Below are 13,772 nucleotides of genomic sequence, written 5' to 3' on the forward strand. Positions count from 1 at the left end.
TGTGGCGGGGAGAAGACATAAGTAAGTCACAGAAAACTTTCTATGACAAACTTGCTAGGGCATAGGAGATCATTTAAGGGAAAGAATTTTGATATCGGGTAAGTGTCACACAAATGGAATATTGTAAAATGATCCCAGTCAGTCTGTAAGCTTTCCAAAGTCAGAGAACATTTCTTGCATGAGCACTTTCTTAACTTGGTAATAGAATGTTGAATAAAACCACAGGTTTGTGGAATGATTTGATTTATTCTCACTCTTCATTATTTTCCAATAAATTTGGGGTCTGAAAGCAGAAGTTCTGGAAAGAGAACCATATACATGTACAGATGGTATTTTTAGCCCCTTTGACAAATTAGGAAATCAGGGTTACAGAAAGTGTCAAAGCCAACACCAGACCAAGTCTGTCTGCTACCCGAGGCTCACAGTCAGAGGGAGGCCTGGGTATCCCTTTATGTCGCCAAATGTAAGGATTAGGTCAGATCCTAAGCCTCACCTCAGCCAGGATATTTCCCTCTCATATGGACAAACACGGCATTTTGCTATAACGGCTGGTGGCTCTCCTGTCGGGATTTCCCGTGCCATCTCAGAAAGACTCTGTCTTCCCTGCCCCCCACCTCTGCCTCCTGGCTGGGGCACCCGGGGAGGGCAGAGGTAGAGGTCCCAATCAGGTGGGCTCCAGCATCTGGTGCATCTGGTCAGGCCCTACTAACTGCAGGTTTATGCCCTGTGCTGCTCCAGGGGAGCTCTGGGAAGTTCACCATGTGTGTCCTTTGGAAGAGCTAGGCTGTGCTTAAAGCAAGCCTGTGTGATCTGCCCCAAGGAGAGTTCTAGAACACAGTCTGTGCACACACACTGCCCAGGCTCTAAAGTTAATACCTCGCTTCCCCAAGTGTGTCATGCATGAGATGATTTGGGGTGGTACAAATGGAAACATTTTCTCTGGCAGTTATGTATTTGTTGTAATGTGAATTAGCTCAGCATGTCCTGGCTCACCTGTCATTTCACCAATATTGTGTAGGACAAGACTAGTTCTATACCAATCTCTAACACGTTACCTGATCTGATGTATCCACCACCTCTGCATCCCCAATTAGATTCACACTGCCCAAGAATATAAATAGATGACCCTCCCATGTATGAGAAAGTGGGGGAAGAAATAACAGTTTGGAGTAATCATAGCGTGTTGGATGGAAACATAGCAGAGAAGTGAAGAACAGGTGTTCTGGAGTCAAACTGCCTGCACTGTAAATGTTAGCATTTTAATTTCCTAGCTGTGAGACCTTGAGAAGTTACTAAACTCCTCTGTCTTACTTTAAGTGTTGAGCCACTAAAATCTACGGTGTCCTTTGTTATTGCAGCTCACACACCCTCATACAGCCCATATGCCAAGCTGCAGCAAAGCATTTTCTTCTCAGCTCATTTGAAAAGACATCAAGTGATCAAAACTAAAAGCATGAATTTATAACATTTAATAACTTAATATCAAAAATAATAAAGTAAGGTAACATGTTCAAGCCCGGACAGTTTTGAAAGAATTATCTTCCTAATCAAAATCAATAGAGTTATCAAAGATGACGCTGGTGAGCTGGTAACTTAGCTCTCTCAGCAGGCCCAGGACTGCTGCCCTCAGGGCTGAGCTGCTCTCCCATTGATTGGATCTGCACCAGGAAGCAAAGATTTCACCTGCAGGCAGACAAAGTGTAACTTCAGGCAATGAGAATATCATCTTAAAATTAACAGGGCCTCTACTAGTCTACCTTAAGCAAAGGACATTTTATGTCAACAAATATTTTGTTTTGTTCCTTTAAGCTAGGAAAGGTTTAACAATAATTTTTCAAATTAATAACCTACAAGTCTCCTTTTAAGAAAATGAGTGAAAATGAAAGGACTCTGCCCAACCTGCACTTTCCTCACTCCATGCATTTGCCATGTTTCTCTGGCTCATCCTTCAGACCACAGTTCAAAGATCATTGGCTGTTACAGAAATCTTCCCCCATCCCTGGATGACATCTGGTGCCACAGAGACACCCTCTCTTCCTATCCCATCATTTTCCATCATGGCACTGGCCATGATTTCTGATTCATGTTTATTGCTGAATTATCTGACTACATCTGTAAGCTTCCTTCGGGCAGGGACCACATCTGTTTTGCTCCCTGTTGATCTCCAGCAGTCAGCACCAGGCCAGTATACAGCTATAGGAAGAATGAATGAAAAATGATCAGTTTGTTGATCAGTATAAAAAAAGCCATAATGTATTTGACCAATCTTACGTCTGGCCATTTCGACTTTTTCCATTGTTTCAGAAATATACCAACACTGCGATGGATCACAGAGGTATCTTTGAGCAAATATCCAATGATTTCCCTAGGACAAATTATGGAAAGAAACTGATTGCTCCAAGATTTTAAAGCTCTAGCTAATTGTTTAGAAATTCTTCAAGTGGGAAGGGTATTAACCAGAAACATATTAAACAAAGAGAGGGAAGGAAGGAGGGAGAGAAAAAGAGAAAGAGAAAAAGAAAGGAAGGAAGGAAAGGAGGGAGGGAGGGGGAAAGGAGGGAGGATGGGAGGGAGGGAGGACAGAGAGAGAAAAAGAGAAAGGAAAAAAAGGGAGAAAGATGGAAAAAAGAGAAAGACCAACACCTAAGTTAAAGAGTCCTTGTCTCCGTGAGAAGTCCCCTCTTCGGAGATTGCCATCCAACCAGTTTCCTGGACACACTCTCTCTGTATCCCTGCCAGACCATCCCTGGGAAAGGCAAAGTCAGACAATCTCAAATCCCAAGGTTTAAGATGATAAAGACCCTCAGACCCTCCTTCTCAGGGGCAAAGCAGTTCAGGGCTTTTTGTTCTCCCGCTTCTTTGTTCCAGCGACCTTTCCCATCTCAAAGGATTTTCAACAGCACCAAGAGCCTGACACTTTGCCCATCCTGGTTCTCACAGACTTCTCCAACGAAAGACAAAGCCAGGCTGGCACGGAGGAGGGCCTGAAATAAAGGGGGACTGAGAAAGAAGAAAAGCACCAGGGAATCTGGCCGCCCGCATATTCAGTTGCTGCAGCAACTAGAAGTTAAACAATGAGGCGGGGAGGGGACCACCATCTTCCTCCCTCGGTCCAGTTGTCATGGATACCGGGATTTTAGAAGTGAGGGGTTGAAGGGTTTTCTTTACACTTTACAAGTGGTGTTTTTTCACTCACTTGGCCTGTGTCCTTGTTCCACCCAGGTTGGGGACCTTCCGTTCTGAGTCTTCCTGCAAGGAGGCTGGGGAAGGGGAGTCAGGGCAGGATGCTTTCTGTAAAGGGCCCATCCGGCCAGTAGCTCTAAAGTCCCTTCCTATCCCACACCAGGCAGAAAGGCCTGAGCATTCGTGGAAATTTCCATGCACTGAAATCTTCCCATCCACATCGCAGAAGGCTAGCTCTCTCCTTGAACTCTTCATCCCATCCCTAAGGTCCCAGCTTCGTGCCCTCCCCCACCCCCCAGAGACCCCTCGTAGCTTGCTGCCCCTGCTTCCTCCTTCAGGATTTAGCAGGAGGAATACAGCTCAGTCCTCCTCTGAGGTTGTCTCCCAGCTTCTCTTCCCTGAAGCCACATCAGGCCCTGCACTGTCTTGCTGAGCTGTCCAGCACCATATGGTGAGAGGTTATCAGCTTTAGTGACCGCAGGTCAAGACTCAGCTCTGCCACTCTCCAGAATGACCTTGGGTAGGGTACTTAACTCTCTGAATCTTGCTTCCACATCTGGTCAATGCAGATTGTAGTATCCACCACGTAGCCTTGTAGAGGTTGTGCTGCGAGAAAAAGTAGACCATGTTTGAGCTACAGCAGGCACCCCAGCAGCAGGAGCGCCCTTGGCCGCCTCTCCATCACCCACCCCCTCCTCAGCCACACACTCACACTGTTTTAAACACTCTCACACACAGACATTCACACTCTCTCATACTCATTCACTATCACACACATACACACACACGTCACAGGCATTCACACAGACACACTCACTCTTGCATATTCTCGTGCACATCCTCACACTCAGCATTCACACACCCACGCACGCACTCACACACAAAGACACTTAAAGCCACATGCTCACATACATGTACACACAATCACACGTACTTAGGCAGGCACACACATTCACACGTATGCACACACACTCTCTCACATATATATTCATACTCTCTCCCACATTCACATACTTCCACATGCTTATTTGCACACACTCAGCTTTCCTTTTTCTTAAAATTTTTATTGGAGTATAGTTGATTTACAGTGTTGTGTTAGTTTCAGGTGCACAGCAAAGTGAATCAATTATACATATACATATATCCACTCTCAGCTTTCCATTTTTGACTTCAAATGAAGGACTACGAAATGTCTTATTTTAGTCTTTATCAAGCTGGAGGGAGTCCAGCTGCTTGCTATAAGCAACGCCGTCTGTCCATCCATCCATCCAACCAACAACATTTGCTGAGGATCTAATATGGGCCAAACACTGACATCATAAAGAGCCACCAGGCAAGGCCACCAGCCATGGGCTCGTGTCTGCCAGGCTGCTCAGCTGCTTGAACTCGAAGGGGCCCTGAGACCCTCCCTTGGCCTCCACGTGCCTTCATTTCCCAACAGTTGGCCGTGCAGCCTGAAAGCCAGGACACGGCGCAAAGACTGTTTGCATTTGGACAACCAGGGCAAGGTTGGGCTCACGGCGCCATGCTGACTTTGTGCTGCCTATGGGCTGGAGCCCCCAGGCTCGCTGGTCTTACAGACATTTGGAACAAATGCCATAAACCCTTCCAGGTGATGATCTGACCTCCAAGGATGGTAGAGTTTTCCCTCAGCCTGTCCTGCACTGAGTAGGGGCAGCCAGCTCCACTCCTCACCCTGGGCAGCCGGGAAGTTTACCCAGGGGCTGCTGGGGTGGTAAGAGAGGGTTGGGTGTGCGCCATCAGTCATGTCGATGCAGCTTCCCAACCTGGCCTGTCTAATACAGTGGAGAAGAAAGGCTCAAATACAAGCTCACAGGGTATGTGACTTGGAGTGAGTCAACCTCCTTCATACTTAGTTTCCTCATCTATAAAATGGGCATAATCATACATCCATCTCCCAGGATTGGTGTGAGGATTCAAAAATACATGTGAACCATTTTGCCTGGCAAATATTAAGTACTCATAAACAATGGCTTTACTGTTTAATTAGATGACTACTCTTAGCTCTGTTAGGGCTCTAACTATGCAAAAATCATAGATGTGTATATTAAAAGAAACTGGAATGAATCACAGAAAGTTAAAAAATGTCGATTTGTTTAGAGTAATGGGACTAGATGTTTTTTACCTTAATTTCCATTTTAACATTGTTCCAATATTTCTGCAAGACATAAAAATTAAAATGATAAACACGGGTATTTAGGGTGTGATTTATAGTAGCCACATAAACAAAATATTTAACTTAAAATTCTCTTATTTGTTTGCATTACACACAGGATTAATTTCTCCTAAAAGAACAGAAGGAAGTATCTGGAAGCATCCATTGAATACACAACTAGATCTCAGACAAGAACATCAAAAATTCATGATACTTTTTATTGATTCATATTGCTGTTGTCATTCCCTCACCTTCTTAAATATATTTATCATGCTTATTTTTTTAAAAAATGAACATCAGAAACTTATCCAGACTCCTGAATCCAAATCGTTAATTCCATGTAATGGAAAGTTCATCCATACACGTAGCAATAATTTCACCTATATGCCTCACTATGTCCTGAATGGAGGCCACCTGATAGTAGACAGTAAACATCATGTTGGATACAAGGATAGGTGATTGCCAGGACTGTTCAAGATACAGAAAACATTTGACCTTCAGGGAGCTGGAAGTGTAGCAGGAAAAGAGAAACTACCATGAAACAGGTAGGCTCTGAATTGGGTAGTTCTAACTCTGAGCTGTATAAGCAAGGCAGATAGTTGGAGAGAGCTATTGGGGAAGAAGCAAACTTTTGTTCAGTCTTGAAGGTTGAACATAGCCATTATTCTCGTCCCGGAGGCGGAGGACAAGAATTCGAGCATTCATGTTTAACCTCCAGCCAGCGTAATCATTCACACAATGCACTGAGAACTGAAGAAGACACAAAATAAATACTGATGAAAATAAACTGAATTATCAGATTCTTTCCCCGGGATTCCAGAATGAAATAGATCTGCACGGCCCTTGCCTACCTGCGTCCATTTAGAGAAAATATACCTGCATCTATTGACCAATAAAGACAGAGACAGATCTTTTTTAAAAAAGTTTCAGGTATTTCCGTGATGGTCCAGTGGTAAAGAATCCACCTTCCAATGCAGGTGACACGGGTTCGATCACTGGTCGGAGAACTAAGATCCCACATGCCGGGGGGGCAACAAAGCTTGCGCGCCACAATTACTGAGGGCACACACCTCAATGAGAGAGCTGGCATGTCACAACTAGAGAAGGAAAACTTGCATGCCACAATGAGAGAGAAGCCCACACACTACAACTAGAGAGAATCCCGCATGCCACAACGAAGAACCCACATGCCCCAACGATGAGACCCAAAGCAGCCAAAGAAATAAAGAAAATAAATAATTTTTTTTAAAAAAAGAAAAAAGCTTGGGCTTCCCTGGTGGCGCAGTGGTTGAGAGTCCGCCTGCCGATGCAGGGGACACGGGTTCGTGTCCCGGTCTGGGAAGATCCCACATGCCGCGGAGCGGCTGGGCCCGTGAGCCATGGCCGCTGAGCCTGTGCGTCTGGAGCCTGTGCTCCACAACGGGAGAGGCCACAACAGTGAGAGGCCCGCGTACTGCAAAAAAAAAAAAAAAAAATCTTTAAAAATAAATAAATAAATTTTAAAAGTTTCAGAGATATTGGGAGTCACTTTTAACACATACAGGTGTTTACTGTGAGCCAGACACATCCTGAGTGTTTTTCATGGATTACCAGATTTAATCATCATTATAAATATGATACATAGATGAGGGACAGAGACACAGAGAAGTAAAAAAGGAAATATTAGTCATTATTATGAGGACAACTGTTAGAATTAGTTTTGCCTGATAGGGTGATTATATAGAAGAGAAATAAGAAATGGAACTGGGAGAGTAGTTTGGGCCAAAGTCAGGAGGCTCCTGGCTGTGGATCATCGGCATTTGATATTCTTTAGGGAGTAATCAAGGTCTCAGGGCAGGTGGTCAGAGGAATATGTTAAGACTTCTTTCAGGTTTTAAGAAATAAAGTAGAACTAGAAATGAAGAATGTAGAACCACTTTAAGGGGACTCTAAGGAAAGAGCCCCATCATCACCACCATCTTCACTCTACCAGATCCACTGCCCTTTGACCCCTCACAACATCCCACACAGAAGGAATTACTGTCTCCGTTTGATGCCTTACTATCTTTCATGGGGATATTTTTTAACTAGCACCCCAAAGGATCTTAAATTACTACCCCAGATAATTCTGACTCAGAGGGCTCCTGGTATTGAGAAACACCAACTATCAAAGAGATGATGGTTACCATATCCCCCAGCTGGACCTCCCTGTTCTTTCTGTCTCCTTATTTAGTAGCCCCTGCCCTCGGAGCCTCAGTGGAAACCCCAGCCCACTGGCAGCTCTTCTATTTCAATCCAGGCAGTAGTTCCCATGGCAATCACCATGATCCCTTCCATACCTCCAGGCGGGTGACACTCTGGGATATAAATGATTGACCCAAGTTTATAGACAAAAAAACTGAGACAGGTTAAATGTTTTAACCAAAATCCCAACTTTCTTAAGGAAATTTCCCGGATCAGCGCCACTCCTGCTTTTGCACAGCAGTGCGTCACATCTACCTGTCTGACACCTTGACGAAATCCCACCCCTCAGAGCATCTGATTGTGGGCTCAGGCTCCCAGCAACTGACCTCCGATTAAAGCGGAACAATAGGCAGGGCGTGTGGGGCTCTGTCCCCAGGGGCTGATCCTCAGCACCAGCTCTAAAGACCCCCCCCACCATTAGTCACAGAATGCCCACTGCTGTGCACAGTAATCCAAATTGGGTTCAAGCCCCCAGCCTCCGTGTCCCATTGTCATGCTATATTTTTTATTCAACACAAGATCAGAGATCTGCTAAGACCTCATGTTGCCAACATAAAAGAAGAAGAAAGATTTCGTTAATCCCAAAGAAAATGAATCCTTCTTATTTTTTCCTGAAAAAAAAAAAAAAAAAAAAAAAGGAAAACATGAAGGTATTACATCAGCCTCTCAAAAAGGCAGAAAAATCCCTGCCATCCTGAGATGGTTAAAACATGCGGCTTTAAGAGTCGACACAAAGAACAACGATTACACACCCCTTCACCTTTTACTGGCTTGTTTTATTATCCTGGATATTCAAACTGTTTTTTCCTGGGATGCTTTTGGATATGATAATCCCACCAGCCTTGAAATAGAGTATTAGAGAGGAAGCAGGGTCAAAGCGGGGAGAATGTTCACAGGATTGGAGAGAAGAGGGCAAGGGGGAAAGAGAGTGGGCAGGGAAAAAGCTGCCGTAAAAATCTGAAATGTCTTTATGAAATCTGAGCATTTCAGAGCCAGAAGGGATCTTGAAGATAACTAGTCAGACCTTCTCATTAAACACACACACACACACGCACACGCACACGCAGACGCACACGCACACAAAGCAAGTGAGGGCAAAAGGGGAATGATTTGTCCAAGGAAATGGATGCTTCATTCAGGCCTATAGGTTAAAAGGAGTGGAAAACAACAAGACACTAACCTGTCAGAAAAGAGCCTTGCGTAAATTTCAGCAAAAGTCTCCTCAGAAGAAAAAGACCATAATGACCCATCTTTATCTTGTCAATACTTGTCACTCATCTGTCCTCGTTAAAGATCTCTTGTTGACTCATTTGTTCACTTACAAAAGTCTGATTAACTGAATGGTGTAGTGTAGGGGTCCACACAGTACAGTCTGTGGGCCAAATATAACCCGCTGCCTGGTTTTGTATGGCCCACAAGCTAAGAATGGATTTTACATTATTTAAGAGTTGAAAAAACTTTTCCAGTTAAAACAATTTTTCAAGAATAATACTTTGGGGCTTCCCTGATGGCGCAGTGGTTGAGAATCCGCCTGCCGATGCAGGGGACACGGGTTCGTGCCCCGGTCCGGGAAGATCCCACATGCCGCGGATGCGGCTGGGCCCGTGAGCCATGGCCGCTGAGCCTGCGCGTCCGGAGCCTGTGCTCCGCAATGGGAGAGGCCACAACAGTGAGGGGCCCGCATACCACAAAAAAAAAAAAAAAGAAAAAAAAAGAATAATACTTTGTAACGTGAAACTTATATAAAACTCAAATGTTGGTGTCCACAAGTAAAGTCTGGCAGGAACACAGCCACGCTACGCATCTACAAATTGTCTGAGGCTGCTTTCGCCCTACAGCAGCAGAGCTAAGCAGGTACAACAGACATGGTATCATCTGCAAAGCCTAAAACATTTACTATCTGGCCCTTTACAAAAGAAAACCTTCCATTTTACTGACATGAAAATTGGAGCACCCCAGCCCGGTACCACCACTTAGGGGCTGTGTGACCTGGGCCAATTCATGCTCATGTCCATGCTTTGGCTCCCTCTTCTGTAAAATGGAGATCATGTTTATTGAAACGGTATAATTGAAACTCAACTTGATGTCAACTGAGGTCACCCTACCCTCTGAGACTTAAACAACATTGCTTTAAGTTCAATGTCATATCCTGGCAAAGTCCCATGTCCTCTTCAACATTCCCAGAGCCTTGTGTCCTCTTGGTCCTTTTGGTTTCAAATTCCAGCTCTGTCTCAACTTTGATCTCACTCATCTCCCCAGCCTCAGCTGGTCTTTCTGCTTGGTACCAACAAGGACTTTGTAACTCAGCTATCTCTCCCTCTAAACACAGTCACAGGAGGCATTGTGTGGGAAGCAGGTTTTGCTGGTGGTTTGGGGCCTTGGGGAGGGGATGATGTAGCTAAAACTCAAACAATTTAAAAATGGGCAGCCAGCTTCTCTCATTCCAGCACTCTCATGGCTGTCCAGCCACCAGCAATTTCCCACTGGCCACACTTCTCTGAAGGTTCCAGCCCTCTGCCATGCCTCTCAGCCTTCTGCCATGTCAACCCACTTCTCCATTTGTACCCATCCTTTCTTGGAATTCCCCTCACATATTCCATCTTCTCTGTTTCCTGGAGCCCTTTATCCTCAAGATACCCCCAGAAGCTCAATTTTCACTTCCATCTGATACAGGACACCCTAGTTCATCACCCTGATGCCTACATTTCCATGGTTATAGACTTCAAGTTTTTGTTAAACAAAAGGCCCCTCGCTCCATATCTCACTCTTAGAAGCCCAGAACAACTGTCAGAACTTCAGACACACTTTCTCCTTGTCCCAGAAAATTATATATTCAGTGTCCAACTGATAGAAATTATGTCACCACCTCCCCCTTAGAAGACAGAAGTACTTTCAGTAGCTTTGGGGTTGACTTGCTTTTTCTCTCCACTAAAATATATAAAGTATCAATCATACTGCTTGACATTAAAAAAGAACCAATACATGTTTTCGTTTCCATGACTTTTCCCCAAAAGAAACGCAGACAAAATACCAACATGTGTAATAATATATATTGCACATGTGGTTCCTGAACACACACCTGCCCACAGTGAAATTCTCCACCTGGAGCATGTATGGGAGAAGAGGGGACAGAATTGGGTTGGGGAACACCACCTAGGACAAGGTGATAAAAATAACAGATTGCTTTTTCTCTACCATTTAAATGTACCAGGAGCTGAATAAAAGCCACCAGATGCAACTCCTTTGGGGATTTCCATATTCTTTTGTTTGCCAGACAAGAAGGGTTCCAAGACTTTTTATCTATGGCATCTATTGCTGCATAACAAAATATCCCCAAAGCTTAGCAGTTAAAGCAACAAACAAGTAGTACCTCACGCAGTTTTCTGAGTATCAGGAATTCAGAAATGCTTAGCTAGGTAGTTTTGGCCTAGGGTCTCTCATGAGGTTACAGTCAAAAAGTTGGCCTGAGCAGCAGTCACATGAAGGCTTGACTGGGACTGAAGAATTTGCTTCCAAGATGGCACACTCAGATGGCTGTTGGCAGGAGGCCTCAGCTCCTCACACAGGCTTCTCCAGAGGGCTGCTGATGGCATGGCTTCCCCCAGAGTGAGTGATTCAAGAGAGAGAGATTTTATAACCTAATCTTGGAATGACATGCCATTACTTCTACCCTATTCCACAGGTCACACAGACCCACCGTATGGGAGGGTGCTACACAAGGATGTGAGAGATAGACTGACTACCTGCCTTTGGCACCTTTGAGATTCTTTGTGTCATTCTAATACATTCCCCTTTCTTACTTAAGCTAGTTTGCATGTTTTACTATGACTTGCAACCAAAAGAGCCTGGATTAAGATGGAATTCTGAGACCAATGTTCTATATTTCTACCTCTGAGGAAAAGAAGAAATTCTTTCCACAGAATAGTACAAATCAACAGCAAAACAAAACAAAACAATGAACAACTTGGTATTGTTATAATATCAAATTATCACAAAATTTAGTGGCTTAAAACAACCATTATATTTTGCTCACAATTTGTGGAATTCAGGAAAAATTCAGGCAGTTCTCATGTGGGAATCTCTGTGCTATTGCATCTAGATGTGCACTGGGGCCACAGTCACTTGACTGCAGTCCAGCTTCACTGGGTTGGACATGCAAGATGGCTCACCCACCTGGCTGGCAATTGCTGGCTGTGTGCTAGGAGCTCAGCTAGAGCCATCAAACCAAACACCTGTGCATGATTTCTCCAGCTTGGCCACCTCAGGTAACTGGACTTCTTATATGACAGCTGCTTCCCTCAATGCAAGCATCCCAAGAAACAGTGGAAGCTGTGTAACCTTTTCTGCCTAACCTCAGAAGTTATAAAGCATCACTTCCACTGCATTCGGTTGATTAAAACTAAGTCATTAAAGTCAACCCAGATTCAAAGAGAGGGAACAGAGCCTCCATCTCTCAACGGAAGGCTTGAAAATGGCCAGAGACAGCTGGTTTTCCCAAACATTGGACCTATCCATGCCAAGCTCTGGTGGGAGAAACAGTGCCTCCCACATAAAAGTGATAGAGAGGGATCTTCTCAGAATGTAAATAACCTTGACTACAAGAAATGGTCCATCTGGCCCAAGATATCTCTCCTTCTGGGAACTTAAAGATATCTGCCAAACCACATTTATCGGGAAACATTTTCACGTAACCAAAAACTCAAGTCAAATTGCCATAAACAATAGAGAAATTTATTGACTCATATACCTGGAAGTTCCTCAGTCTTTAGAGTTGGCTTAATTCAGAGGCTCTACATACATTTCACAACCATCCTCTGGCCTATCCCCCTTTCATCCCAGCTGGATAGCAAGAAAATTTCAGCTGGTCTGGCCCTTCAATTGGTGCATGACCATTTCCAGAGGAAAGCAGAGTGAGTTGCTTCTAGACACTGTCCTAGAAGAACGCAGATAAATTTTTCAAATGCCCATAGCTAGCCTTTCTTCATATTTTATTAGATCAAATTGAGTTATATGGCCAACCCAGCCAGTCACTGGGGAGAGGAATAGAATGACTCTTAAACCAACTAGGCTCACTCCTGATCCCTATGAATGGGATTAGCTCCCATGCATGAAGGAAGAGAGGATACCCAAACAAAATCAGGATTTTGTTAGAAGTAAGGAAATGAGAAATGGATGCTAAGGAAACAATCAACAATGTCTTCTATGCTGCACTACAGAAAAAGAATTCCTAACACACCTAAATCAAGTATAATCTGTCTTTTGCTGCCTTTTCCCAAACATGCAAACACAGAATCAGTTCTCTGAAACTCTGCAGATAATTCTGGGAGTGTCCAGGAAGCAACTCGCATGAGTTTACAGGCAAGTCCAGTGAGTTACCAGTGGCATCTGCAGCTCTTTCCTGCTGGGTTCCAGGAGTCTGCTGTCCACTGCTACCAGTGCTGCCAGGTAATTCTGTACCTGCCAGCCATGTCCACTTTCCTCCAGAGCCCATGTTCAGTGGCCAGTTGCAACATGGGGAGAATGTTGCCTGTTCTATTTGGAAGACAACAAAGCAGTACAGCTTGGCCCATAGTGTAACATCAGGATTTGTTAAGAGACATAACTTTCATATTTTATTTATCGCTTCCCCTGCCCCTTGGCTTAACCCAGGTGCTACATGTCCATAGAACACAGATATTACTCCTTGCAGGTCTAGCCAGGAGATCATCTGAGCGACAAACTCTACACTGTGCTCATAATCACTTCCTCCTGAATTCAATAACCAAGGTTCTTTTCCTAATCACATTTGTCATTTCCGACTCCCTCTTTCTTTAAGGTAAGCTCTCCCGTAGGAGGCGCCTTAATCCTCTTGCAAATATACTTCTAATGCATCTCCTCACCAGCTTGTCAGGCATCCCAGGCATCCGTGGGCCCCAGTGATCCAGCTTCATCTTGTGCAGAGGCTCCCAAATTGAAATCTAGCCAAGAGCATCAACTAAGGGTAATTCCTTCTCTCCTCATCCCTCCTTTTACAACCCAGTCATACTGGATCACACCATCCACAGGGACAGGGAATGCCATCTCCACATGTACCACCTACCCTCATACATGCCTGGTATGTGCCATCTCATATATCCCCAAATTCTAAACTTCTCATACGCTGCTCTCTTTACTAGAACTCTCTTTTGCTGCCCAACTGTCTCACCTTGCA

At 44.4% G+C, this 13,772-nt stretch overlaps 1 long non-coding RNA gene across 2 annotated transcripts in view; it reads right to left on the reverse strand.

Annotated features, from left to right (window-relative positions):
* Positions 1 to 229: 229 nt before the first annotated feature.
* The window catches only part of LOC131752094 (uncharacterized), a 223,494-nt gene continuing 209,951 nt past the window's right edge, over positions 230 to 13,772 (reverse strand). The window contains exons 8-9 of one of the 2 annotated variants that reach the window (XR_010839763.1): positions 5,330 to 5,362; positions 230 to 3,789 (exon numbers count right to left, since the gene is read on the reverse strand). This is a non-coding gene — a long non-coding RNA (uncharacterized lncRNA). The remainder of the gene's footprint in view (positions 3,790 to 5,329; positions 5,363 to 13,772) is intronic. The other variant, XR_010839764.1, reaches the window with a different exon arrangement.

Source organism: Kogia breviceps, chromosome 3 (genome assembly GCF_026419965.1).
Source record: "Kogia breviceps isolate mKogBre1 chromosome 3, mKogBre1 haplotype 1, whole genome shotgun sequence".
NCBI lineage: Eukaryota > Metazoa > Chordata > Mammalia > Artiodactyla > Physeteridae > Kogia > Kogia breviceps.